Source organism: Thermobia domestica, chromosome 1, assembly GCF_964235325.1.
Source record: "Thermobia domestica chromosome 1, izTheDome1.hap1.1, whole genome shotgun sequence".
Taxonomy (NCBI): domain Eukaryota; kingdom Metazoa; phylum Arthropoda; class Insecta; order Zygentoma; family Lepismatidae; genus Thermobia; species Thermobia domestica.
Window position 1 is genome coordinate 284,429,730 of NC_137454.1, and position 26,853 is coordinate 284,456,582.

At 37.5% G+C, this 26,853-nt stretch overlaps 2 long non-coding RNA genes across 2 annotated transcripts in view; both read right to left on the bottom strand.

Annotated features, from left to right (window-relative positions):
* The window catches only part of LOC145667644 (uncharacterized), a 73,480-nt gene extending 70,911 nt beyond the window's left edge, over positions 1 to 2,569 (bottom strand). Inside the window, exon 1 of the long non-coding RNA XR_014127904.1 lies at positions 2,496 to 2,569. This is a non-coding gene — a long non-coding RNA (uncharacterized LOC145667644). The remainder of the gene's footprint in view (positions 1 to 2,495) is intronic.
* Positions 2,570 to 5,565: 2,996 nt separating this feature from the next.
* The window catches only part of LOC145667650 (uncharacterized), a 40,443-nt gene continuing 19,155 nt past the window's right edge, over positions 5,566 to 26,853 (bottom strand). The window contains exon 2 of the long non-coding RNA XR_014127905.1: positions 5,566 to 5,853. This is a non-coding gene — a long non-coding RNA (uncharacterized LOC145667650). The remainder of the gene's footprint in view (positions 5,854 to 26,853) is intronic.

Consider the following 26,853-nt stretch of genomic DNA (forward strand, 5'->3'; position numbering starts at 1 on the left):
GACTGTCCTCTCAATAATCCGATTTGAATTTTTTTTTTTGGCAGAAAAGTGATGATTTGAGTCCGATTGCCACAAAGGAAAGTGAGATGAAATTGATGTCCCCCAGAATAAGCCTGAAATCTGCCTGCCTCCCAATGTTGAAGACAATTCTGCTCCCTTTATCCTCCACACCATTGTTTTTCAACTTCATAAATATTTTGAACATCGCTTTAAAAAAATATGTGAACGGTCTTACCCGTTCCCCCCAATGTTGAAGACAGATTTGTGCCGTAGTCTAGGTTCCAAGTACGGGCTCAAAAGACCTCTAAATATATTTTTAAAAATCAAAAAATAGAGTACACAGTTCGTTTAAAAATATAGGCTGAAGCAATCTTTAAAGGTCAGAAACGAACTAGTTGAAATGCTCATTCTTCGAACGAGAAGATTGATTTGATTTTGATTTGTTTTTTAGCGTCCCGTTCAGCAGCGAGGCTATATGAGACGTGGACCGACTGATTAACGTGGAATCCGAACCACATGAGCTCCCGCCGGGAATCGAACCCGGGTCTCCCACGCCAAAGGTCGAACGAGAAGAATAAGTTTATAGAAATGTTATTTGCGAAATATTCAAACCTCTTTCCCGATAGAATAGCATAACAATCGAAGTGAAATGAAAAAGATCCAAGTGAATCCAACTGCTAAATATCTTCTAGATTTATTTTAATCAGCTAAAATGCTTACTCACTTTGGTTTATGAACACAAAACGGGAAATCAAGATATTGTGGCAGTTGCCTTGCTTTCTTTGCTAGAGTTGGAATTTCCGAAAACGATGCACCACGTGGTCACAAATTTGTAAGGAGGAGTTTAAATACCGAATTTCATCTTCCAATGATAAGAGATTCGTCAGAAACGCTCTTTATATTTTTAATACTTCTTTTCTCGCTTAGAACATGTATTGTATGAATGTAAATGTATTGTAAGAAAAGCCCGGCGAGAGTTAACTAGCAAGGGGCAAGCAGCAATAAGCTTTGAGGTCATCCTTCGGGAAGTAGGTATCAAGTGACGGCGTGGTAGAGTTAGAAAGATATACGACTCACGTGCAAACGGTCCTGGGTTCGACTCCTGCTTGATTCTTTTATTTTTTCCTTTAACCAATAAAGTGACCATTTTTAACGAGTAAAATATTAATTCATCGTATGTTTGTGAAGTTTCCAGTAGACCATAGCTAACCATTTTCTTCCAAGTACTAAATGTATTCGAATATTCATTTCAAACGGTTCATTCGATTTCCCGTGATGATCGAACAATCACGATGTCACTTTTACATATTGACCGCGTATTTAGAGCTTGTTCCCTTTTCCCCTCAAAAGCGGATTTTTAAGGACAACGGAGATGGGCTCACATATTTGAAAATAAGATGTTTATGTTCATCTCTTCTTCTTATGATATATGCGTTAATGAATTATAGAAACCCCACTGGACGAAATGCTAAATACACTATATTAAAAAGATAATTTCAAGTGCTTTTGCTATGATGACAAGGTACAACCTCGATGTTATCATTCTTAAATATTGAGCAAAAATGATACAAATTACCCCTATTCTTCACTTAATACCGAAAGTTTTAAACACTGTCGGACACGTGCACACTCGTTTTAAATAAGGTTTTTATATATCAAGTTTCATCTCACAAACGTTAGATATTCTATTTTTGGCATAAACTTTTAACCCCCTCTCCTCTGTTACGATAAGCAATTTAATAACAATAGCGTGACTACAACTAACACCCTCTTATAAATCAAAGTCGCTTTGTTACCCCCTTTGTAAATTCGTAGATACTCAATGAATAATCCCTAAAAGTATGAGCGTCCAGCTCCTTCGGGAACTGACGCGGCTTTACGTATACTATATCCGTCTGTTTAAATGAAATGTGCAAAATTCCACACAAATTAATGTGTACTATTATGAAAAAAAAAAATAGTGCAAGGCTGGACATGTGCTCGCTGGAGTGTCTAGCGCTACAAGTACCGCGACTCACAGTTTTCTTACATTAAATTAGGTTATAGGCCTACTAAGAACTTTCTTTGTGGTTTTCTGTACTCTTAAACATAAATGAATATGTGTAGGACTAATTATTTCAAACATTTTCACTCAATGAACTTCCCCTCGGTGTTATGGAGAGGAAGATAAGTTCCTATTTCCCTCCAATCTTTTAATACACATAGGGGTTTACTACGAAATAGTCTTATAATCAACAAGAAGCTACACATTTATTCTGATCATTTTAAGCAAGCACGGTACGAAAACCGTGAATTTTAATAGTTTACGCTGCACTTCTTAATCCACACTTAAGTAGCATTGATAAGTCTCATTTTGAGGTAAAATGTATAGTGAATGTATTGTTTCGATTGTTTTCAACTGCAAACTCTTAAATAACGTATGAAGTACATTTATACATTACTCTAACCTCTCTGGACATTAAATGAACTATCTTACGAATAAAAATGTGTCTTACCTTGAGCTCCTTCGTATCCTTCTTCTTTCTAACATTGAAGACATTATGACTTCGATTAGTGACGTCACAAAATCAGTTCGTAGGCTTTCATTATAAGAGGGTGTTGCAACAACCCAGTTCGAGGTAGATGTTAACTATGTTAATAAAATTCCTTTCAAACGGTTCAGCCATTTTTCGTTATGATAGACAACGTATTTTTCATTTATATACTATGTAGATATAAATTAATAGTATTGTTACTGACTTGTTATTTACTTATTTAAATTATTAATTGATATAATAATGACGTGTTATGTTTAATGTTTAGCAATGCCTATCATTTTTCATATTATGAACAGTGAAGTAGCAAATTTTGTGTAATATTTATAGTACATTGAATTTAGTATGTCACGCTAGTAGCAAATTAAGCATGAATGCTTAACAGCAGATATTTTTCACGTGTAGTCTTTAACATTTTTTCCATATACTTTTCTCAACGTTTAATTTCTTTAGGCTAAAGGAGATGGATGATTAATGAGAGAAAGTTCTAGTTAAAGTAAAATTTTAATTGACCCTTAACGGGAATCGAACACGAGAGTACAAGAACCAAAAGCACACGTGCTAACCACTAGACCAGCAGAAAGCAAGGATACTGTTATATCAATTTCCCATGTGTATGACGACGTTTCGTCGTCTCCAGGTCTGTTCCGCTCATACCGGGACACGAGTGTGACTGCTTCCAGGTCACGGAATTTCTTAACCAGTTTCATCACTGCTTTCCAATACTAGTATAATAATAGGGTCTGTTCCAACCCCATCAGGTAAGAACAGACTGGTAAGATACTTTTTTTTTAAAGAAAAAACGGAGTTCGAGTCTTGGCGGGGGCTCATGTATTTCGGATTCCACATTAGGCTGTAAGTCCATGTCTTATAAAGCTTGCATGGGACGCTAAAGTCAAATCAACTACTACAATTGATAACAGGCATTCTAGAAAGACCTCTGAAGACCATTTTCTTTATAATAAACTTTTTTCCGTACCAAACAGAACAAACAAGTATGTATAATAACAAGCATTCTGTAAAAACTTCCGAAGTATTCAAACACTTTAAAAAATATGTAGGAACTTCCACCAAAAATAGGTTCTAGCAAGCAAAGTAGGCTATTTTTGGTATTATTCAATTTCATCAGTTGCTACATTTGCTAATGAAATGTTGACGTTACATGTTCTCCCTGAAATATATGTAAAGGAAAAAATATCTTTTGACCAAAAATCCGGCGTTAGAAATGAATAGAGACACATATGCTGGTTGAGTTAAATGGTAGGCACTTGCTACGTTCGTTTTAATTACGTAAATATTTAGTTTCGGATGTGAGCTTAATGGAAGAAAAATAAAGAACACCTTTATCTTTGATGTAGAATCATACTTGTTCTCTTAGATTATCTTACCATAAATAAGTAGGGAGAAAATCAAACAGGATGAAATCAGATCTAAAACTGTAATATATAATTATATAGCTATTTTATCAATGAAAAGATTCCCGAAATCTATGTCCTTCACGATATCCCCTACGCCAAATATTAACGTACTTACTTTTCCGATAAACTTTAAATATTTATGTGATTTTTGTACTCATATTGTGTGGAACTTCGAGTAATTATAACAGTTTTTCTGATTTACCCGTTTGTTACATTATTTGTGGTAGTATGTGTTGCGTAAACTGCACTTTCAAACAGCGTTCACCTCTGGTGCATGGGGTCCCGGGTTCGATCTCAACTCCCGTCAAGTGAACTTTGTGGTGGACAAACACCGTGTGAATGGGTTTCCTCGGGGTTCTCCCGTTTCCTCCCACTTTCTTCATAGCACAATTTCATTCATTACTCTCATCACAGTCTCCTTTAGCCTAACCGGCATAACCGTGGAACATAAAACTCAAAGATTTCACTTTTTTTCTTGCACTTTCAAATGTAATATATTTTGTTATTTAACCACTAAAATTTCTAATAAGGCCAGTAAAATGATTTTCTCATGCCTTCCACAGCGATAAGGGGCAAAAAATAATGTCCCACGAAAAGAGATTTTTTTTTATTGTGATAGAAGATACTTGGATAGACTCAATTGACTTAATAGAACAACCTCAGTTGACATCTATTGGTACTAAAGTGTCTACTTGAGAGCAACAGATACTAGATGGTAGCACGAACGACTCGATTATGCTGCCCATTTAAGTTAATGAGTTAAAACTTACATCTTAAATCTCATACTTTGCTTTATGAAGTTCGTGGAAGACAATTATATTAACAGAATAAGCATTTATTTGTTTGGAATATATCTCCTATGCATATGAGAAGAAAGTGGTAGTAAAATTAAATTTTCAATTTTATGTCCCACTGTATACCTTGTAGGTGAAACGATACGGATAATTAATGAAAGTGAATAATTGTAATAGGAAGTGATGGAATGAGAATGTGGGAGGACACCAAAGAACACCAAAAAAGCATGGACAGGAGTTGCCCAGTTCAAACCCATTTAGAATAGGATTGAACCAGAGACCGTTGATACCTGAGATAAGTGCTGTATCATTCAGCTATCGGGACCCCATATCAAAATCTAGATTTTTCTCTAGAATACATTAGTTTCAAATTAATATTACATATATGCTCATCGCTGGTTAGTTTATCAACATGAGTGTGTATTCCGGTGGGGACATTCGGTCGAAAAAGTGTAAAACCTTTTTAGGCTAGCCATTCTAAGTGAGGTTTTCTTTGGTTTTACTCATTCACACCAGGAAGTGCCGCAATGGTATTTAACATGCAGGTCCCAGGCCGCTTCTTTCCTTCCACAATCCTTTATTTTTTTCCTTTCCTCTGATAGTGTGATCACCGAGGGACGTCATCCCTCATACGTGACAGATTAACATGGCCATAGATACCGAACGCCCTGATATCTATTTCCTACTCTTAATCCTAACGAGTGTGTGTCCGTCAATGCAAATTATTATATACTACTAATATTAAATTGGAACATCTTTTTACGAACAAAAATATTAAACACAATTTTGTTCAATGTTCAATATATGTTTTATTCTTTATGTAATAAACACTACAACAATCCGAAAATTATGCTTCATAAATCAACTCAGGTAGTCAACCTCGTACGCTGTTGATCTTCGGGTGTATGATGTCTGATCAAAATCAAAAGCTTCGTCAATATCTTGCACTGGCACTAACTGAAATATGTCTACATACACTTTTCCTCCTGGACGTTTTGATTCTTCAATCCAAATTGCTTTAATGAGTTCCTTGTATCTTGAACCACGTGGCTGCCCAGGCCTAATTTCTGCGTCGTGCTTTAGGAAATCTTTTATGTTACCCTTACTCTGATAAAAAAAAAAAGAAAGAAAAACATCAGATTATTAATCATAATAAAAGTGAGTTTCGAAATTGGAAAGTTCGATAGGCAATACTTAAGTGGTTATGTTACTGTAATGAGGGCTGCTACACGTCCAAATTTTGACGGAACAGTCCTGAGTTTGGGGAAAATGTCCCGCATCCTGATGTGGCTCCGTCGGGATTTTAGAGCTCTCTCCTGGCTAAGCGGTTGAATACAAGCCTTTGGCATAGGAGATCCGCCGGGAACTCCTGAGGTTCGAATCCTGCGTTAAACTGTACGTCTATGTTTCATATAGCCTCGCTGCTGAACACGATGCGAAACTCAAAATCGAATCAAATCGTCGGAATTTAAAATGTCCCGACTTTCATATTTATTGATGTCGTTGGTAGTTATTATTGAAACTTAATTTCTACTTTATTATACAGTTTTCAAAACAACAGAAAACTTCACAACAATAGTAGGCAGGTAGCAATATCCCTCGTCCTGGAAACAGAAAATCTAAGCTAAATTTGTAATTGGTGAAGATCGACTTCTCAAGGCACGAACAAGTAACCAGAAACATATATTTAAATAGGAGCAACAGCAAAAGTATAGCTCGTCCAGAGTTTAGTCTGTACTGTGGTTGCTTATGGGCTTTTACTTCTGAGTACTTACCCCCTTAAACAGATTTCACTACTGTAGTTTATCTTAAAGAATGTTAAATATTTACCGACGATACGAAAATAAATTTCGTAACTTCTCTCTTTCCTTATTAAGTATTTAATTAGCTTTTAATAGCTAGTTTTTGTTTTTTAAACTCGAAGGGGGAAGACACGATAAGCGTAACGGCTGCTAAAACGTTGCCGGTGCATTTTTACGTATCTAAAACTGTCTGCTCAAAGATACCGTTGCCAACTGACGAGAAATTTCACCGTAGTGTCAACCTACATTCGTGCGCTCATTAGTAATGTCATTTCCACTGATTTCAGGTACGAGAAATGGCAGCTAAAAAGGAATAAAAGTACGGCCAGAGAGAATTGAATGAAATCTTTCTGATTTTAAGAAAAAGTAAAATTTTACTCCCATCTCCTTTTCTTTCTCTTTTTTTCTATCTTAATCAAAGAAAAATATTTTAATCAAAAATGAAAAGAGAGCGGAAATGTTGGTGCAGCTTAACGCGAGATACGAACAACTTGTATCCCCACCGGGAATCGAACCCAGGATCCTTTGATTAGAAGGTGGCGAGCGTAACCAATCATCCACGGGGGCACTCTGAATAAAAGGCCAGTAATAATTTCAGGGATGGTGTGCGGGATGTTTTTTCAGGAACTTCAGTTTCATTAGGTCTATTATTATTATTATTATTATTATTATTATTATTATTATTATTATTATTATTATTATTATTATTATTATTATTATTATTATTATTTAACCAAGCTACAGCCATAATCCATATCTTTCCAAAACTATTAACTTATTTGTATTAAATATAAACGCTAAGTGTAAAACTTCTCAGGCCAAACACTGATTCATGAAGTGTTTCTCGGAACATCTGAGTTCGATTATGAATTATATATAGGCCTATGTATTCCTCGTCGGGAAGAAAATTTCAGCGAGAATTGCTGCAGGACGCATTTCATATTTCTTTTATCTTTTGTGCATTGATTTCTTTGGGAGTTCATAACTGACTGATTTCTGTTGGGTTTCATAATAGCATTGGTTTCAGAAACTACACCAGGAAAAAGAGAGACAGTTTGGAGCGGTGGGTGGGGCCAATATCTTACCTACTGTATCGGCTATTGTCGCGCTAGATAACTCATGTCAGATTCCACACGAAATTCTTCTGTGTTGTGCCTTTGCTATTGTGCAGTGTGTGGCGGAGAGTGGTGTCTGAACATTCGGCATTTTCTTGATTGTGTTCATTTACTTACTGTGCTGTTCTGGGGGTCTCTGTGTGCATAGGTGCGTGAGTGTGTGTTAATATATCAAAATGGAAGAAATTACAGCCAGAACCTCTTTTAAGCGTAAGAGTGGTCAAGTGTTGAAGAGCAAAGAAAGGTCTATTACTATGAACGTACACGTTTAATTATTTAAAGCAGAAAAACCCAGGTAAAAGTATAAGTTGGGATGGGTTGGGATGATGATGATGATATGGAAGGAATTGATTCTTTGGAGTGCGATTGATTCAATATGGTAAGTTGATTATTATTATTATTATTATTATTATTATTATTATTATTATTATTATTATTATTATTATTATTATTTATTAATCGTTGTGGTGTGGATTTCTTTTTTTACTACGTGAGTTGGCAACATCAGTCGGCAGTATAATAGAAGCGCGATCTGCTGTGCATTTGTTTTTAATGCTCAACTTGGCATCGCTGTTCCCATAAGACCAACAGTCCACTCTTAAGTCTGGATAAGCTATAGATTTGGGAAGCAACTGACGCAATAATAACAAAAAATGGGATTTCATCAGAAAAGCAAAAAGGCTAATACTCCCCGTAAAAAATATTTAGTTGAGTTTTCTTCTACATGTAACAAGCAGCGCTTTTGGAAGTAAACTCTTCCTTCTTCGGCTTGTATAAAATTCAAAAGGGATTTAAAACATAAATGAAAATTTGGATGGGTAAAAAAGTTTAAGAAATGTAAAAACAAATCTTCCGTCAAAAAATGAAACAAACGGGAATGACACTCACTGTCATTGCATACTTCTCTTCACTGTTTTCTTTTCTTGTATTCATGATGGCGAAAGTATGCAGTGAAAAGATTACTCCAAATAATAGTTATTTCTCATCTATCTAAATTACATATACAGTAGATCTCACTTTATGGGTGTAATATTATTCTTTGATGTTTCGTAGCGTTGCTATTTTTGCTTTTTTAATTAAACATGACTCCGCGATGTGATGGTTATAATATCTAAGATCCGTTGCTAGATCAGACAACTATTGCGGGTTCTGAGACTGCTTTGTAGAGGGTCAGTAAAAAATGCCTTGCAGTGGCGTCTATCGGATGAAATGTCAATGTGATAAAGTGTATATAGGTCAAACAAAAAGAAACATTGGCACTAGAATAACTGAACATGTTCATACTTCGAAGTTTCGGAACCCGCAACAGTTGTCTGGTCTAATAACGTATCTTATCGTTAGAGATTATAACCATTACATCGCAGAGTCATGTTTAATTGAAAATACAAAAGCAGCAACGGAACGAAACATCAAAGAATAATATTACATCCATATAGAGAGACCAATACTTAATTTAGATAGACGAGAAATAAATATCATTTGGAGTAATCTTTTCACTGCATACTTTCGCCATCTGAAAAATAAGAAAAGAAAACAGTGAAGAGCAGTATGCATTGACAGTGAGTGCCATTCCCATTTGTTTCATTTTTTGACGGAATATTTGTTTTTACATTTCTTAACTTTTTTTTTACCCTTCTAAATTTTCCTTTATGTTTTAAATTCTTTTTGAATTTTATACAAGCCGAAGAAGGAAGAGGTTACTTCCGAAAGCGCTACTTGTTACATGTACTTGTTACATGTAAACTCAACTATATATATTTTGCGGTGAGTATTAACTTTTTGCTTTTCTCATTAAATATCGTCACCGCTCGCAATACTTTGGTAACTAGTGCGATTATTCCTAAAACAAAAATTACATTAAAGTATTAAATTAATTTTACTTAGCTTGTATTTAGATACGCAAGATATAAGCCAATACATAAGCCCCACAGTATGAAAGTTGCCATAATTTTGAATTTTATAGAGATGATAAAACTTAAATTGTCTTAGTTTTCTTTTATCAATTAGATAAATATGATTCACTCTTCACTATGATTCAGAGAGAGAGAAATGCTCTAAAAATTTCAACTGAAATATAGAAAGACTTAGAAGACGAAATAGGCATGTAAAGTTTACTCTTTAGTAAAACCACAATAAGTGGCAACAGCGGGAGAAGGACACTTATAAAAAAGAGTCTTCACTATAAAAGCACTAATATTAAATGATTGCGGAGAAAGGAACCCTGGTCCCTTCTTCCTGACACTTCCCGAATAGCTGCATGAAGCGTCCCGACAGTTTGCTTGGAATTCTTGCAAAAGTAACAGTAATCAAATTCTATTGATTGAGTAAGTAATTAGTGATTGGTTGAGTTTTAATGGGGACGTCAGTGTCGAGACTATTTGTCCCCGTCACCGTCAAGCAAACTCCCGTAAATAAAATTCATAAGAGAAACATATTGAAATATAACCAAAAAATGCTATAAAAGGAAGTAAAATATAAAAGAAGAAATAAATAATAAATATATGAGAATAACAAATACATAAAATAACAATAAATAGTAAAAAAAACATTATAAAGACAGAATAAAAGTTAAAAGTGCAGGAACAATTAGCACACGAACAAAATACTACAAAAAATCTCAAAAGAACGAGAGCAGTGTTACAAGCATGCACAAAAAGGAGGAACGCTCAACAATAGCAATATCATTGCCAATGCCCGATCATGTGTGACAGACCTGACGCTCTTTGGCTTCGGAGTATTCATTAATTCGACAATAATGTGCCGAATACGCAGGGGGACAATACATTCCTCACAACACGGACGATTCAAACTACACAATTAATAACTATGCGTCAGATGAGAGTGTCCGATATGTAAACGCGTTAGAAGCACTCCATGTCGACGATGAGAGCGAACGGATTTATGCTATTCTTCAAGGCGTGGCTTAACTACGTTAAATTTATTTTCATTTGCCTGCTCCAAATCTGCTTGCCAATGAGAGCTTATATGGAAATAGCTATAGAGATCAGAACGAGGACGACTATGAAGCAATGCAACTCCGACCATGGTGATGTGCCTGGTAGCTGTGTCAGGACGTTCGTATCCCCGAATGCCGACAAAACCCAGCACCCTGCAGATAACGCCAACACCACCCTCTTGCTGTAGTTAATGACATCTAACAAGAATATCTTGAACGAGGACGTGCTTGATGAAGACATTATGTACTCTCATAATTACGCTTTGAGAATCGGTGGAAACCAGCAAACAACGTAATGAAAGCATAAGCGCATGGTTGAGGTCAAGCTTAATTGCTGTTTGTTGTACAGTATGTACTGATGCAAACTGAATTCTGAGCTTCCCCCGTTGGTGACAAAGGTACATGCAACAGAATTCTTATCCTTAAAACCATCCGTATAAAACAAATTAAAATCGTGGTAATCCTCTAATAATGGGGCCAACTCCTGTTAGTATACCTGGGAAGTCGTGTTCTGTTTCAAACAAAGACAAGCATAACTCGAATCTTGGTGTGCAAAGCACCCATAGAAGTGCAGTAGAAAATCGAAGCAACCAAGGCCATACAAATTCGATTCGGAGAGAAATCCCTAACACGCACGAATGTACGATGCGTATGCAGCACAAGGACGTGCAACATAGCGGTCGTAAATCCGCCCACCATGGAGACGAGATCTACAGGAGTTGTCAGAAATATTACATGCCCAGAATAATTGAGTAGGAGTCTCTCATGAAACATTGACGATGATAGGTTGCCGTCCACACAAAGACTGCCAACAGAACTAAGACGGAAGGCGCCAGTAGCTGGTCAAATACCAAAGTGATGGATTGTGTCAACTTGTCTCGGCAGAGAGGAGCGAGCAGACGCATAAGCAACACAGCCATAGTCTAACTTGGGCCGGATTATACTATGGTATAAGCGGAGTAGAACAGTACGATCAGCACCCCACGTACGGCAGAAGAGAATATGAAGAAGATTCAGAGCGCGGAGACAAGAGTACTTAAGGGAACGTATGTTTGCTGCCCACGCCAATCAATGGTGACAACCTCCTCAGTTCGTGTCTTTGAAACGGGGATGTAATCGTTGAACTGAGAAGATCACCTTCCACTCACCATCTAGAATGAGTGGGTACGTTACTGATTTCTATGCGAGAGGTAAACACTTGAACCATATTTTATAGGAATTAACTTAAAATGACAACTCAGAGATTAAATAGATATTTGACAGTTATATTTCTCATTACTTTGTGTTGCGGTGTAAATGTTGTGTTCTAATACGGATATCCAGAAAGTTTGCCAGAAAAGCAACGCATACCAAGCATTGAGCGATTGATCACTGATTTTGAGGTCACACATACCTTGGATGTTGTCTTCCGTTGGTGGTCTTCGGTGGTCCTCTCCTGGGCTGGTCTCTGAAGTGTTGATATCGCCAAGTTGATATCTTCCTGGATTGGTGTCTCTCTGGTCAAGACACTGCTAACATTGGTGACGGTGTTTCTCTGACCAATGTCCTCTGTGACTAACTCCCAAAGTTAGTTTGATGAATGTAAGCGATTTGAGACTCCAGTCTCAACGTCGTAATTGGACCTGTACTACTAAGTCACATACGAACTTCTCTGTCGTATAGGAACTTCTTCCATCTAGAGACCTCTCGTCCTCTGGTTTTGTTCGAAAATCGTCCTCAGGAATTTGATGGTGTCGACTGACGTCAAGCACGTGTGCCCTGCTTTCTTTGGAAAACAAGGTCGCTTCCTTGTGTCGCGAACAACAACTGCAATACTTGGAATGCTCTGATCTCATGATTCGAGACAATTTCTACATACCCGTGAATGTGTTTCATGTTCACAATCATTATATAATTGCAACTTAATGGATTCTACAAATTGTTCTTGCCAACACATTTTCTAAATTTAGTTCCTGCATTCGCAGACAACAAATAATGTGCTTTACTGGTTTTTAATAGCTGACAACAGAATTGTATAAATTTCATGAGAATTGCATTATTAGAAATCTTAAGCTTGACATAAATTATATTCATTGTTTTTCCCTTCACCAAACAAAAATTTAAAATCTTTACTAAATCCAATATTTCCAAATAAACATAAAATTAATCATTAAATTGTGAGCTCTGCTATATGAAAATACAGGCTCTGCCACAATGGTGAAAGATCAGACTCAGAAAACGGACCGTATGAACAAAATATAAACGAGTGCCATCTATATACAAGTCCGGGTAAATAAGGGAAGTTCGTTGGCTTCAGAAGTAGACGGAGTGAGATCTCTAAGCTGACGAGCGAAATTTTGCCTTGTATGGTCAGCGAATAAGACGATATAGACTCAGTTTAAGTTATGAAGTAATAGCGCGAAGGTGGCGGCAGCGACAATAAATTATGGGATCATCAAAATAAAGCAGACTACGGTCAGAAGACTGGAGGTGCGAAAGAACACTGCTCACGGCGATATCAAACAACGTGATACTAAGTACACAGCCTTATGGAACACCATTATCTTGGATTAAGCGCTCTGAAAGACTAAATCCTACAAGCTCGAAAATGTCGCTTATGACGAAAAATCACAATGAAGTGAGCCGTATACCCACGAAGGCCGCAGTTATATAATTGTTCAATATACCGCAATGTCAAGTGGTGTTATATGCCTTCTCTAATTAAAAAAATTATGTTCTCACACACAGAACATGATGTTGCCACAAGATGTTCTCCGTTGAGAAAGGCGTCACGAATCTGTCACTCGAGATGAAAGAGATTGTCAGTGGTGATTCGGAAAGATCTAAATTCACTCTGATAGCTGTTCAAGAGCGAATTACTTTCCAAATACCACAAGAGGCGCAAACCAGGTTGAAACAGCTTACAGACGCAACTTTTAAGAGTAATATGTTTGTAGCTCATGGAACTAGTTGCGACTTTCCCTAATTTAAGATGGGAAGAACTAGAGCCTCACGTCAACCGGGTGGGAACAAACCAGATGCGATTATACAATTGCAATTATTGGAGTTGAGTATCCCGGAAGACGTTGCACAGAATTTTATAGGAGATGCGGGCAGGTCCTGGGGCCATTGGACATGCCCCGACAGCAGAGAGCCAGATGCGACAGAACCGCACCATTTGCAGAGAGCAGAATGAAGCTCAAAAAGTGTGAAATGGGCACTATAATGTTCGGTATTGGTGTTGCGGAAGTTTAACCGGTTCTGCTCTAACCTTGCCCGAAAAGGAGCAAAGGCTTGCTGGGTAGTGTGCAGACTCAGAGATGGATGCAAAATGGTGGCCGAAAGTGGTAGCTATCACTGAAGGGTTAGTCTCCAACAACCTACTCACAGATAAACAGGTACAGCAACAGAACAATTATTACCAGACAGAAAAAAATGAAATGAAATCTTTAGTTTTACGACCCACGGTTATGCCGGTTAGGCTAAAGGAGACGATGATGATGAGAAATGAATGAAATGGTGGAATGAAGAAAGTGGGAGGAAACGGGAGAACCCCGAGAAAACCCACGAGCATGGTGTTTGTCCACCACAAAGTCCACACGGCGCGAGCTGGGATCGAACCAGGGACCCCAAGCACCGGAGGTGAACGCTCTACCACTGAGCCACCGCGCCCCCAATATTATTATTACCAGACAGAGATCAAACCGGACGCCACATCTGTAGACATGGACGTTCCACCACTGAATGATGAAACAGAATTCTTATAGCTTTGGTGCTTCGATAGGTTTACAAGGCATTGAGAGGGAGCACGAGGACACAAAATTGGTGACGGTTTTTGTCAGTTGGAAGCAATTAAAAGTATCAAGAGCCCAGCAGCAGGCCAGGATAGCCTCACGGATTTCCGCAGGCCATGATAGAACTGATCGGCAGGGGCCGTAGCCACTGCATCTTGGAATTCAACCACAACCAACATTAAGAAGAGTCTGCTTAGAATCCTCTGCTACAGAAGCTGCAGATCATGGCAGCATTGGAACTCACTGAGTGTACGAAAGTTAAGGCAGTCAGCACTGTTCAGATTTAAGCGTCGGAGAGGAAATGAGGAAATACAGGGAGACCTTCGATAAATAACATTGTCAGAAAGGGTGTGCGGACATAGCCCCAATGACGTTGATAGGCATTAAGATCTCCAACAAGCAAGAATGGTTGTTGAAGCTGATGATAGAGCCGAAGCAGATTGGCGTTCGTAAAGTCTTGATTGAGGAAAGTATAAGGAACAAAAGGCAAGCGGGCAAGGAAAAAACTGTCACCGCAACAGCTTGAAGTAGGGAAACTATATGAATCTGTCAAGAATTAAGAGAATCTGAGGCACATGTGGCCATACCGCCAGCAGCGCGACCAGCAGCAGGCTTAATACATTTATAAACACTATAGCCTGAGATAAGAGAAGACTAGGTAGGCCTGAAATGAGCTTCTTGTAAACAGAGTAATGAGTACTCGGAGAGAAGTTGGTCTATTTCTCAAGGTAATGTTTTAGGTGAATCTTTCCACGTGGCCTATAAAGGAGCCAGCAAGAGAAGGTCTGAGAGCTCGCAGTGACGTTGCCACTACTCACATGTCAAGGCACTTTTCAGTGCATCTATAGTGGCAATTTAATTACTGGTGTAAGACAGAGCGACTGTGACTGGTAATACTAGTACCCCTGCATTGTCCCTCCACATTTGATAAGAAGTGTCAGAGACCATTTCTTGTTGGCCCTGCTATAGTACAGTACACTCAGTGTCCATTAGTTCATCTTCAACAATGTAAAAGAAATTACATGTGGCTTATGAACATGTGTTTTCGGACAAGGAACTGTCTCAATGAGCCGGGATATATGCTGGCTAACCCTTAGGGCGGCGATGGGCTTGTTTTCACCGAGGACCACCACTAATAGAAACACGTGGGATTTTGTGAGGTTCAGTAGCCGATGCGAATGAGGTTGGAACGGAATCCAGAGAAATCTGGGTGGAAACGTCGTACGTTTGGGTTGCCGCAGATTTAAAAGAAGTAGCTGCAATAATAGCAAATGACATAGAAAGCGAAGAAGGGATGTTTTCTTTTAAGCGATGCTTAGGCATCAAGAATAGAGATCTTCTCACAACCATTAGCTCTAGAATACGTTTCTCGCGTTGAAAGGCTAGAAAGACCCAAGACCAAGCAGAATGCCCGTCCTTGCATTTGACTCAAAAGGGGGTTTGTTTGTTATACAGAATCCCACACTACGACTCCCCTGCTACCCTGGCTACAACTTGCACAAAGAGCTGCATTCGCATTCCATGATGTGCTGGTGTGCCCGTAGTGTTGACATTTGAAACAGTACAGGTAACTGGGAATATAGGGACGGAAATCAAGTATATAATAACCAGCCTTCACGTAGTTCGGAAGTGCAAGGAAACTGAAAGTAAGAATTAGTAACTTACAAGGAGACTTACAGAAGTGTCACTCACTGATTTGAACGAAACTTTGAACACTTGTAGAACATCAAAAAATAATCGACAAGTATCTTTTTGTTTCGGCAATGGTGAAGATTTATAAGTGAAAACCATCCTTTGAACATTAGGGGTGCTCTCTAAGCATAGACCGAAAATAACCATTTAATTTAGAAGGAAACATACCTCCAGTTGGGTTAGGACAGCTGATTCAGAATCTGACGTCAAAATTACAAAATTCAAAATGGTGGATCCAATATAGTGATTACAATTACAAAATGTCTTCTGGTTTAAAATTACCTGCAGTTAGCCCAGAACAATTATAGTTGGCAGAAGTTTTTAAAACCCATTTGTCTACTAATTTTAATGGGATGCTTGATTAAAGTGAGTCTCTGCACCTCTCATTATAGTGTTACAGAGACACAAACAGTAGAAAATGTAGCACAGTCAATAAATTATATGACTCACAGCTGAACCATACAGCCTTTAATGTCTGAAAATGGTATTCTGTTATCACCGTTATATAATCCAAAACAACGTCTTTTAATCTGAAAATGTCCTTGTGAAAGCATCAAATTCGGAAAAATTAACATCAGATCTTGTGAGATCATTTTTTCAAGAGGTTTTTCATCCAACGTCTAATGTAAAGTCCATTTTGTTATTAGATTCGTGGAGTGATCATAATGAATCTTCTTTCAACCTATTTTACGAACAAAAGAATACCTCAAAATAGAAACCATTCTGCACTAAAAACTAGTAGAATTCAACCTGCCGTGGAAGTGTTTGTCTTTAGGCCATGGAAAAACTTCTTGGTACATTTTACTGATATTGTCCTCTACAACTAAACATAAATTTACATCTTCTGAATAATATAGTTTAGATCCAAATCACTGATTCATATTCAGTTTTCTTCTCCCAGAATTACAAATCTTATTAGATACGCATGATACAGAAACAATTATTTGGAAGAAGATAGTGCTGCATTTCGCGGTTTGTAACGGTTATTGCTGTAATAAGGTGAGCTTGGTGTAAACAATGTTTATGCAACACACTGTTTATCAATAAATGAATTATCAATAAATTCATAATTATAACAATTGAGAATATGTAAAGTTTTGACAATGAGAGGCGACGGAGTTCACTATACATAAGCACCCCGAATAGGGAAAGGTGTAGAGACTCACTTTAATCAAGCATTCCTTTAAAATAAAGGGGTTTCAAATCAATAGAAAGAGATTTCAAATCGGTCTGCAACTTTCTCGTAGTAATCGCTGCCAACTATAATTGTTCTTGGCTAAATGCAGAGAATTTCAAACCAAAAGACATTTTGCAATTGTAATCACTATATTGGATTTGCCATTTTGAATTTTGTAACTTTGACGTCGGATTCTGGATCAGCTGTCCTGAAACCCTCTTGGTAGTATGTTTTCTTCTATATTAAATGATTGTTTTCTGTCTATGCTTGGAGACCACTTCTAACGTTCAAAGGGTGGTTACTATCTTAAATCTTTACCATTGCCGAAACAAAAAATACGTGTTGATTATTTTTCGTTGTTCTACAAGTATGCAAAGTTTCATTCAAATCGGTGAGTGACACTTCCGTAAGTCTCCTTGTTAGTAGGAAAGTTCATGTGGCTTCTTGCTTTTGATGAGACTTACATATATAGCATCTTGGTCAGCAAATTCAAATTCTATTTCCTCCTTGGTAGCAGTTGGAAGACACAACACGCCATCACACAGCGAGAGATGTTCAGTAGACGATGAGGTTCTACCAACACGCTCACTAGTCCAATGTTAGTCAGTTTAAGAGCTTCGCAGTTTTCTTTCCCGACGACTGTTTTTTATAATAAAGTGCCATTCCGCAATTTCTTGATATGTTTAATCTGTCCGGCGTTATTAGTAAAGCTTTATTACAGAGGAAATGGGACAAGGCGTTAGTAGCACTCGGACGATTTGCTTCAACATTGACACTATTAACATCTTTACCTTTAATTACAAAATATCGAACTACAAGCATCACGATACTTGTCTTTTCCACACCATCTATAACTTGAGAATATGTCTAATTTTTGTTTAGTTTGGGCTTCTTGAGCCCAGACCCGAATTTATATTTTAATGCCCATAAGGAGTTGGTATTAGATTTACATTTGTAAAGAGAAAATGTGCATTAACGCCGCAACTTCACGCCGGAGCGCATGAGAGAAGAACTTACGTTACTCTCCTGGCTACCCCATAACAACATCCTCGCCATAGAATTTTCGTGGGGTCGACGCTGTCAAGGGGAATGGGAGTTAAAAAACAAACATTTCTGTGGACAGATACGCATGACTTCGGAAAAAGAAGAATTTGAAGTAAAAGAAACAATCTATCGAATAACAACAAAAAGGGACTCCACCAGCGCACAAGAGAACAAAATATGCAGATCTTTCATCTTTTTGTGTTTTTATTTTTTAATAGTTCTTTTTAATTTGTTTATATTTTCAAAGACTTGGATACCGGATATGACAAACACTGGACGCATACAACAGCAGGCTAGGACGGATGCGCGTCCACCCCAGATGGAGAAAGACGTCCAAGGACCATCCACGTCCCAAGACTCCCACATTTAGGACACGAATCCATCTCATCCCGCTGGATGCTCGTGCCCTTCACTCCTTCGCCCCATGGCTCCAGGTCCATTCGTCTTCTGAAATACAAATCCGTCTATCAGAAACAGGCCATAGCTTGATGTCAGAATAGCAAGGTTGACTTCAAGAGAAAGCAGTTCGCATCTGATGCGTATCTTTATGCTATGCTTGATCGCCGGTTTTAGATGCCGGGTGATCGACCCGACACAACCCACAACCTGGAGGACCAGTGACTGACTACTGTTTCAAAGAACTGGTTCGAAGGACTTACTACTGTTTGGATGGGAGTGCCACTTCGCGATGCCAGTACCAAATTCTATTAATTCATATTTAATTCTTTCTTTAACAATATTTAATTTTATTCATATTTACTCGAATATGTATTTGTACCCCCTTCTTTTCTTGAAATGGTCTTAATCTTTTGAGAAGTGTCTATATAATTGCATGATATGTTATTGGAAAAAATATTGAAATACAGGGAGAAACGTTTTAATTTCTGTTAACTAGGAACGAGATTGAAAACAATAAGTGATTTGAGAATATTAACAAAGTAAAATTCTATATTTTCTATTGTCTAATATTTCATTTCGCAGCAATGCATGCAAATTTCAGCATAGGTATCTCTATCTAGAAAGTCACTTGTTTTGGACTTTATGTTGAGCCGAAGATTTGGTAGTTGTTGTATAGGCGTAAAAAGTTTTCTTTTCTTTTTTTTTTTTAAGGGAGGACAAGGGTCTGAGTTGTCACTTGCTGTCTTTCTCCTTTGAGCGCGATTTGTTTCTTCATCAAAATGATTGAATCTTGTTATCTATCCACAGCATTATACGTACTTGAGAGGTCCTTATGTTTGAGTAAGTAGCTACAGTATAAATATTTCAGTTTATCTTTTTGCATGTTTCTGTGATTATAGAAAATCTGAGTTAGAAACAATAGTTGTTTGGTCATCACCTGACTCACATCCTGCATTCACATCTAGTTGGGCGTTGTTCTGACGAGTGTAGCATTACATCAGTCTCTTGATCACTGGCGCAAATCCAGGGGGGATGAGGGGAATATGTGGCCTCCAATCTTGGACCTGGCGAGACTGTCACCCCCAATAATCTGATTTGAAATGTGTTTTCTGGGCAGAAACGTGATGATTTGTGTCCGATAGCTACAAAGGAAAGTGAGATGAAATTGATGTGCCCCTGAATAAGCCTCAAATCTCCCCGCCTTCTAATGTTGAAGACAATTCTACTCCCTGATCCTCTACAGCATTGCTTTTCAACTTCATAAATATTTTGAACATCACTTAAAAAAGAAAAAAAAAATATGGAAACGGTCTTACACTCCCAATGTTGAAGACATATTTGCGCCACTGCTCGTGCTAGCCTATGCATATTAATACTATTAATTATTACTTTCATTATAAAAGTATTAGACCAACTATTCACAGAAACGTGGAGGATTACAGGTAAAATTATAGGGTACGTAACAAAATGTTTCAAGTTATTTGTTTTTATTTTATTTTATTCCTGTAATAGTGTCCAATAGATGTTTTAGGTATGTTAGTTTTTAAGGTTTGCATTTTAGAGCTGCCATTCTTAAAACATCTAAATAAATAACACACGCAGTTTGAAACAAGTCAAATATTTTTCTATGCCTTGGAAGTTGTCACTTGCTGTCTTTATCCTTTGAGCGCGATTTGTTTCTTCATCAAAATGATTGAATCTTGTTATTTGTTTGAATAGATATCTGAACATAACTTGAGGAAAAAACGACATTCCGAACCCTGTACCTGAAGACCACAATTCATTCACTGATATTTGTGACTGTGCACAAATTGAATGCAAAAAGTAAAGCTATTCAAGCACTTATTAGTTTAACAGGATTGAATTCTATAGTTTTATTTTTATGCCATTTGCTAGAGCCTGTTATACATCAAGAAATGACTCTGTTCGTTTCTGTGCAAATTATATCAACAGTATGGTCACAAATGAACAAATAGATTTAGCTAAACTTTGTATCAACATTTTTACTGCATGCAATCAAACACAAGACGTAGTTTATATATATATATATATATATATATATATATATATATATATATATATATATATATCTGTTCTTATTTCATTTCTTACGTGATAACACTGATTAAGGGCATAATTGGCATCATCAGTGTGATAGCCATCGTAATATTCTTTAATGCAGCGTTTAATTGTCTCGGTATCATTTTTGTGCGATAATGTTTCATGACCTATTGCAATCTCCACTGCACTTCAAAGAATGAAATGCCAGCAAGCGCCTCATTAAGCAGCACAACGAAAGAAAAATTATGGAATTATGGATGTAAGATTTCAACACTAAAAGAAACATACTAATACTATTTGATTCAGCAGGAATGTAAGAACATCTTACAGTATTTCTCAAATTTAAATATGTTGTATGAAACTAAATATACCTCCTTGTTTTTACCTAACTAGGATAGCAGGGTTATTTTTGGACGGGGGCGTTAGTATTGTCTTTACCTTAGTTACTAGGCGTGCGCGGTTAGACAGGGAAGTGGAGTCTGCAACTGCTGCAGTGAATGCAATGGCTTTTCAAAGTTGCAATTTAGATGTTAAAGCACACTAATCTGATTGCGTTTATTTTTTTAAAGAAAACACCACCATAAATTACACATTATTAGTTGTATTAACTGTAGGGATGGTTCACCATTCCTGCAGTAATGGAGACGTATTATCGGTCCCATATGTACGGAAGTTACGAATGCAAGAACAGCATAGCACAATTGACAATTCAATAAACTTCTACCGTGTATTAAGCAAATTGTATAAAAATTTGCTGCTTTTTATTCGATTTCATTACAAAATAGGAGCAACCTGTAAAAGGAAAGAATGACAATGCCAATAACTAATAGATTAATTTAGTTTTGATAGGTACCTTTCCGAATTGACTTGTGCTATATCTTGTATGTGTAAATTTAAATCAAGACAACATTAAGGTTCAACAAACTTTACGATGCTTGCGTTTTTTTACGACTAAATATATGTTTATTGGTTGACATAAATCCTTTTCTTGTGTTTCAACCAGGAGAGAATTCAGATACGTTTTCACTCGAGAAATATGATTGTTATCTCCGCTGGTCTAATAGCTAGTACGTGGTCTCTTGAAGTATGCGTTCCTGGGTTCGATTCCCGGTGAGAGAGCGCAAAGTATTTTTTAATCCAAGGATTACATTGATTAGCCGTCTCCTTTAATCTAAAGGACTGGGCATAATCATGGGAGCCTGAACCATAGAAAATCTTATATTTTCAAGGAATCTGAACTCTTAGGGCGAAAAGGAGGTAAAGAAGAAGTTTTTCCTTATTTTTTAAAAGGATTATGAGATTGAATAACTTGCCTTTCCAGACTGACTTTTAAAATTTGATTACAGTACATCTTTCTTTAAGCATTATTATTGAAATCGAAGTCTTTTGATATATTTGGAATGTATGTATAATATTTGATAAAACAAGAGCAGATTGGGAGAGGTAAGTGTAAGTATGATTGCTTTAGCATACAACAAACTTACAACTTGTATGTGTGAGGACAGAAATTTCCCGTGGGTAGGATTGCCATAATTTTTTGATCCTAAATACCAGCGGCGGCTGGTACTATATGTTGCATGGTTGTGCAACCGGATATTTTTTAATACTAAAACTATTTTTAAGTATTAAAGTAGTGTATTAGTAAAAAATAAACCTCTGCTCTTGAGCGCAAAACAGTATTGATGCATTTCTGAAAAAAAGTCAATTAAAAAACGGAAAGAAAGAGAGAGATTTATATTTCCGGTGGCAGCGAACGTTGCCACTGGAAGCAGTAACATTGAGCATATGGCAGCGAGCTCCTATCTCTTAACATGGGGAAGTGGATTTATTCTTGCATCGCTCCTATCTTCCCCTATTGGTCTCATGCGGTTGCCTTTCTTACCGCAACTGGTCAGCTTCTGTAATAGTTACGAATTCCTCCGCTTAGCAGCGCTTGACTCAATTGATAGGGTGAGCGAGATACAGACGCTTGGAAGAAAGAAGTTATTCACAAAACAAACTCGCAAAGAACAAATATAAGTCTGGTGGTAGCAGGGACGGATCCAGGCTGAAAGTTTGGGGGGCGGTCGTTCGAAGTCAATAGATTTTATTTAACATTTATAATACAAAGGTGAAAATTCTTGGGATAAGATTTATTTTTTAAAAAAATCCTATTCTGGGGGCTCGATCGAGTCTCGAAGAAGAAAATGTCTTACTACTGGTCTAATTCCTAGCTCTGTGTCTTTCGTGCACATGATTCTGTGTTCGATTTCCGGCGGAGAGCATAAATTAATATCAAATCATTCACTTCCAATACTCATCTGTCTTCTTTAGCCTAATTTGCTGGAATGTTAAACTACTTTATTATTATTTTTTTTCCATTTTCGAAGGAAAACATCTTAGATTTCATGCTTCTTTACAGACAAAAATACGTGGTTTGTGAAAATGGACTTTTTGTACCGTATATTTATACAAAGAAATGCTAACAAAATGCATATTGTCGGAGGAGAGAGGTGTTTCTGGACCCTAAAGAAAATAAAGCGAAAAATATTTGCGGTAGCGATGCTTTCTATTCAGAGAAACTTGGCAAGCAGCATTTCAGATTTCAATAAAGTCATAGAAAAATGTGAAGCCCAAAAGATGGAAGAGAAGATGGACCTTCCATTCTAAAATAATGCATAGTTTATATAATTAAATACTTTTGTTTAACTGCGTGCATGCAATTTTCTTTCTTTTTTTCTTCTTTTCGGATTAACGCCATCATCCATGGTTTACAGCACATACTATATATTCGATTTATCTCGTGTTCAATAACATGAGTGTAGAGGTTTTGTATATAAATAGTGTATAAACGTACATTGATAGTACATTAAATCAATATTAGAGAAATAATTTAATCAATAACATACAAATAGAGCTTAAAAGACTTTCCTCTTCATATTTCCTGAATATTTTTGGATAAGACTCAAGAATGCTGGGGGAGGGGAACACTTGCGCGTACCTACATACCTTTATATTGCAACATTGCAACCGGTGCTTGTACAGACTACGATCCGCTACTGCTAAATACAGACAAACCTTAAACTGACGACCCGAAGATACAGTGCTCAAACTCAGAACAAGTATTTTAAAATTTCTTACCTAAAAATCACCTTTTCAGTTATCACACAATTGTTTACTGTATTGGTTAAAACGCTATTGGAAACAAACATGTTTAATATTTTTTCATAAACACAAATATAATAAATCATGCCATTAAATTAGGTATATTAAATATAACCAAAAGAACCCTGGAATGGAAAAATGAGAAATTTTTTTAGAAACATAACCTATTTTACTAATAGTAACTGAAATAAAACTCTATGATGAAAACACAATTCATTATATACTCTATGATGAAAACACAATTCTTTTCACCCGCGATTTTAGCGATTCCCGATTCGGAAATTTTCGGGCAGCTCCCAAAACTGTAAAATATGGACATTTTCCTATTTCATGCTTTGTATCCTCGTCGCCAAAAGTGCCTTTACATCGCCGTGACGGGTATGTGACCGCGCAGTGCTCCAAGGAAGGGATGGTTGCATAAGAAATTTTGATTAATTTTGAAGAGTTTTTATTTTGACTAGGGAAATAACGTAGGTATAGGGAGTAAAGGCATAGATTTGAAGCATCAGTACACTATCATCTCCGAAAAGATTCGTATTCTCAGTTTTTCATTTTATTCTCTTATATGTTAAGTTAATAACTGCTGACAACTGCTACTAGCGCTTTTCACTCTTCAGGAATTTAACACGACATGTTCACAGGACACTTTTCTAAGTCCTAAATGTATGCATGAATTATTTCATTCGTCTCACTGTCCTTATTTCAGAATGGAAACTGAATATGCTGAACGTGAATATGTTTCGCTGTCGTCAAGCAAGGGTCGTAATAAATGTAAATAAGGTTCTTATTATTAAATAAAACATAGAAGTATCTATTCCACGTATAGAACAATATAATACAGTAATTAACAAACATGATAATCACTAACGCCCGTAGGATTTTTTCGAACGGGGAAGGGGGGCAAAAGACCGATATAGAGTTTTTCGATTTATTGCCCTATATATATTAAGTCATAGTTTATCATTGATAGCGTATATCCTCTTACTTTTCAAAATCGCCACTGTAACCTATTAGTCAGAACATACATCTCCAGATATAATGTAGAGGGAAGAGAAGGAAGAAGATATGAAAAGTGCCGTAACTAATTTTAATGCGCCCTGGATAATGCATTACTCATACCCGCCCCCTGTTCCACGTATTTCAACTGCTGCGTTATATATATATGGTTCCATGTCAGAAAGGCCCGAAAAAGGGCGAGGATAGAAAGGCCCGAGACAAAACGGGGCTCGGTTTTAAAACGCCCCGCGTCAAAAGAGCAAGGTCAAAAGTGCCCGAGTCGAAAATGCACCGCGTGAAAATGTTCCCCTCGTCAAAAGGCCCCGGGTCAAAAGATCTTCGCGGGAAGAGAGTCCGAGTCAAAAGAGCCCTATGTCAAAAAACCCGGGTCAAAGTGGACCCCGCCTCAAAAGGACACGGGTCAAAAGATCCTCGCGAGTAAAGAAGCCGAGTCAAAAGGGCCTTATGTCAAAAAAGCCGGGTCAAAAAGGCCCCCGTTTCAAAAGGGCACAGGTCAAGACGGTCCCGCGTCAAAATGAGCCGAATCAAAATGGCCCCGAGTCAAAAAGGCCCCGCGTCAAAAGTAGCCAAGTCAAAAGAGCCCCGCGTCAAAGGGGTCGGGAAATACAATTCCACGGCTAAAAAACCTGAGATCAGTGAAAATCAGGAGAAAGATACATATGACCAGTGGCGTAACTAATTTTATTGTGCCCTGATCGTTCATCATCTATTTACTCGTACCTTCCCCCTGCCGCCCGCATTTCAGCTGGTGAATATATAATGTCAGGTCACCGACAAAAGGACGAGAACAGAAATGCCCGAATCAAAAGGGTCCCAGTCGAAAGGGCTTTGGAACAAAAGGATCCGAATCAAAACAGCCCCTGTGTCAAAAGGGCCAGAATCAAAAGGACGTCGGGACAAAAAGGCCTATCAAAAATGTCCGGGTCAAAAGGGACCTCACCTCAAAAAGGACTCGGGTGAAAACGGTCCCGTGTCAAAAGGGTTACAGGCGAAAGGGCACCGCGAGAGAAAACCCGAGTCAAAAAGGCCTCCGTTAAAAGGGGACGAGTCAAAAGACCCCTGCTTCCAAAAGGCCCGACTCAAAAGGCTCCGCGTCAAAAGGGCCGGAGTCAAAATGGCCCCGTGCCAATAGGGTTGGAGTCGAAAGTGCCACGCGTAAAATAGTCCCGAGTGAAAAAGGACCCGGTTCAAAAGGGCCCGGTTCCACGGCTAGAAAGCCTGAGATCAAAGCACGAGTGGAAATCAGGCATGCAAAAGTGTATATTGTCCCTTTGGTAAGTTGAAGTGTTTGTGCAAAAGAAGGAAAAATATCTGTAGCTATTAGTAACAAATAGGAAATTTGAATGGTGATATAAGTTTTGTTTGGTTGTTGATTGTTCTGCAACAAATGCTATTGCTTAAGTCATTCTCCATTAAAGTAAGGTTGCACTCCCGTCTTTCGGAGTTTGTATTCTCGTTACATAGCCTAATCAAACTTTATATATTATTAACTTTCCCCTTAGTTCTAAAATTCGATTTCTAGCCCTGGATCAAAGTATAGTATGAAAAATGTTCTGTGAAAAAGATTAGTTTAATTTTGCAGTGAGAAGACACATGTGGAGCTGTATACATGGTTAGTCAAAAGTATTTGGACAGAACAATAATAACGACTTGCGTGCATGGAGGCAAAAAATGTTACAATTGGCATTATTGCATTGATTTGGAGTGGGGTCACCTTCGAACCCATCTTGAATTCCACCATATTGCATATCACACAATATTATTAAATGTAAAACGTTATGATTTTAGAGTAACTTAGACCTTAATATTCCTACAAATGAGAATGTGAACTCGTTTGTGACACATCATCTGTTTGAGATAGAGTATGCTCTGTTTCACAGGGTGTCCTATGTTTAAAAGTGAATTACAGACATTCAGTAAAGCGACT